The following is a 3,784-nucleotide window of genomic DNA, read 5'->3' as shown; positions in this document are numbered from 1 at the left end:
TTTAATAGAATACTGACATTCGTACTCAAATTCAAATCTTGTTCGGCCAAGCGTTTTTATTTTACACGCAATCAAAGCATTTAGTTGCCCCAACTTCAAAATGTAAAACCAAAACGGAACTCAAGTATCAAAGGTTAAATACCCTCTTACTAAGAAGAGATGGCAGCTTATCAATTAAATAAGCGCCATAAAATAAACCTAAATCATACTAAAATGAACTTATTTCATAATTTGGGCTCCTTCCTAACATTTTAAAAAAAAATAACAAAGTGACTTCTATGATAAAGGATAATAGAGCTGGAGAGTTCACTAAAAACTTGAAATCAGGAAAGATGACCAGCAGCGGCATACTCACAATGTGTCAGCAAGTAGAATTTGGAAAATGTAAATCCTGAATCAACACAGCAAGGCTCCTTCAATAAACTGGCGCTTGAACGTAAGATTCCATGAATGAGCTGGCACTTGAATGTAGGATTCAATGAATTGCGGGCAAGCCAGTGACGAGAATGATCTGGAAATAAATATATAAGCTGCATACCAATCTTAGGATAATTTATTGAGACAGGTTATAACCTAACTGCAACAATCTTAGGATTCTCTATTGACAGAGATGAGCATATACCAAGACATGAGGTGGTTACCTTGTGCATACAAGGCTGCCCCTTCAACTTGATCCTCATAGCCTACCATTATCAAGACGTGGGGGTGATCTCCTTGGTCATACAAGACTGGCACTTCAACTTGATCCTCACAGTTACGAATACTTCAGATTGTCATCATCCACAACAATGATCACATCATAAAGCACTTGCGCATTTGGTTGACGGTTTCAAACTAGTGTACAGACAATTTTCTTTATCACACTATTTACATCCTTAATATACAGAAGACCTAATATGAAGAACACATAAAAGCTGCAATTCTCCCAAACAAGTAGGGGAGCTTTTGCTGGAACTTATGAAATATTGAATTCAATATCAAATTCAAAACATCAATTGTGATCGACAATGCAAATGAAAGAGACTGTTTCAGATTTGACTACAATTCAATGGATATTGAGATGCACCAAAGATTACAACCCAGGCAATACACATGGTTTGCCATTTCATTACTCAGGAATGTTACTTGCAACGTATACAACTGCCGAGTGCTTAACATGATTATGTAACCAAAAATAAGAGGAACGGGCAATTAGCTTATTACCAGCATACCGTGGAGCGGACATGTCATGATTACTATTAATGTAAAAATGCGAAGAATGAAGGGGGAGAAATAGTCGATAAGCCTATTAGAAGCGAAAACGAGGGTAATGATGTGTACCTCACGGCCGATGCATCTTCAATCTCTGTTTGGATAATGATTGTTAAGTTCAAGTGCTAAATATTGCGCAACAATCGAATAAAGAGCACGACACCGATACCAAAGCAAACCCAGGACAAAAGAAGACAGGCACACACGAACAAGAGAGAGCCGGGCAAATTCCCGTGCCATCTCCCTTGCTAAAACACCAAAAAAATATATTCTTTTATTAAATTGGGCGACCTGCCAAGCGAGCGCACCCGACATGGCAAAGGCCTTGACTCTCGACTCGACTCTTTCGACATTAATTAATAACTAGTACTACTAACAAATCATTCTCTTTTCACATGTTCTCCTCTAATCTATCTTTTCACATGATTATCAATTACCTTCAACAACAATAGAACAGATTCATATCTATCTATTATCTTAATAATTCTCAACTTATCGATTTCCGGCCGCTTCAGAAAACGTCAATATAACAATATCCGTCGATAATTTGGCGTAGTCAGCCTGAGATTTAAGTAAAAACACAATATCAGCGCGTAATTACATTATTATTGATTAATTAAAAACATAACATAAAATAAAACAAAGCTCACAAAAATTATCAACATGATGATTCAGATATAAAAAGAATCAACAATTTTAATCACGACGTAGTACTAAACTGTTAAATAAATGATTTAGAAAGAACTTAATAATCGAACAAATGAATGAAATGATAATCGGGGAAATAAAATCGGGTAAAATAATTCAGATGTTGTATAACTTACTTCATAATCGGCGATTTAACATTCGATTAAAGCTTCATAGTTGATATAATCTATAGGTAGATTAGTTGACGAATATCGGCGAAATTGGGATGAAATGATAGATCGGCGAAAGGTTTATAAGAATTGGGAGAGAGAAACTGGAGAAATGATGATGATACCAATAGATCTGGAAGATTCTGAGTTGGCGTGAACGCCATTGAAGAGGGAGAAAGGGAATGGAGAAATGAATGTGGTCGAAAATGTTGAATGACGGGAGATACTCAGATACTTTATTGGCGATTAGGAAGAGTTGTACGGTCGACATTTGAGGGTAAGATTAGCATGGACGGTTAGATGGATGACAACTAATATAGGAATAGTTGCCCATAATTTTTCTCAACTAATCTTGCTATAGACGAATATAGTATTGTATTTGGTCCGTTTTTAGTTATAAACGGATATGTACCGTCGATAATGAAATTTTGTGAATTTTTCTAGCGACATTTTAAATGAAAATTTGTGACCCAATATTCCCTAAAAAAAAAAATTGTGAACCAATAAAATATCCCGTAAATTGCTAACATGCCCGAAAAATTTCTTTTCAATTAATTTACATTCATAATTCATTCCCTTTATTAATTTTTCTCTTCATCCTTCATCACCTCATCGACATCTCCATCTTTAACAATTTCCCAATTCATAAACCTTAACTTAAAAACAACAATTCAAGACAACAATCTATTTTCTTTCTTTCATTCATTTAATATAGTTACTATAGCTAATAAACTATAAAAATGGGTACCAAATTATTGTAAATTAATTAAAATTACTATCAGAGATGTAGATTAAACTTCCGAGAATGAGTAATTAATTGATGAAGTCTATTTTTGAACAAAACAGAAGTTTACTCGGTCTCTTTTTGTTGGAATAAATATAATCTATAATATCTCTATTAACAAACGAACAAGAATTAGATAATGCGGTGGACCATAACACTCATCAAACTAATCAATCAATGTACCTCAAATGTCATGCGCATAAGTACTAAGAGCATCCACATTGAAGAGAATGGATCATCATCTTAATACTCTCTTTCATCTAAGAGGATGTCCTCTTCAATGTGGGTACATACTCTTAGCATTCTCTTTGAAGAGGAAGATGAAGACTTTCTCTATTTATGGAGGATGTTCATGTCATGGTCCTTTGTGCAAAATAAGAGATAAAAATTGTAGCGGGGTTTACTTTAAAGGTGGGAGGAGAGAAAGATAACATCCTCTTTGATGTGGGCAAAAATTAAGGAGTAGAAGATAGTGGAAAGTGGGGTACATGAAAGAGTTTATGATGTATCAAAAATATAGAATGAAAGAGAGGAAATAAGAGGATCTAATTTGATAGATTACTTGTACTAGAGGACTCACGAAACCAAAGCGGCTCAAGCCGTGCGGCCGAACCCTTGGCCGCGTGTCCAGCTAGGTCGAAAATTCATTCCTTGGATTAGGGTTAGGTCAAATAATCAAGCAAACCCTAGGTAGCATGACGACCCATAAGCCGTTTTACTAACTAATAGAGAAATGCGAATTATTCATTATAACAACCCATATTTCATCTCTATTATATATATATATACACATATGATTTTGAAATTGTAACACCCCCTCATACCTAGGTACCTTACCAAGGACTACCCTAGCATGAAAGACTGTTACCATCTCGGTTTCCCGAGGTTAGTG

The 3,784-nt window shown here is 35.3% G+C and overlaps 1 long non-coding RNA gene across 1 annotated transcript; it reads right to left on the bottom strand.

Moving 5' to 3' along the window:
* On the bottom strand, positions 1-2,393 carry LOC141604823 (uncharacterized). Its single transcript, XR_012526229.1, has 3 exons — positions 2,076-2,393; positions 642-1,812; positions 1-511 (listed from the first exon to the last, which is right to left on the bottom strand). It is a non-coding gene; the product is annotated as an uncharacterized LOC141604823 (long non-coding RNA).
* Positions 2,394-3,784: the final 1,391 nt, after the last annotated feature.

Source organism: Silene latifolia, chromosome 1 (assembly GCF_048544455.1).
Source record: "Silene latifolia isolate original U9 population chromosome 1, ASM4854445v1, whole genome shotgun sequence".
NCBI lineage: Eukaryota > Viridiplantae > Streptophyta > Magnoliopsida > Caryophyllales > Caryophyllaceae > Silene > Silene latifolia.
Note: the sequence above shows the minus strand (reverse complement) of the source record. Positions and strands in the feature narration are given on the sequence as shown.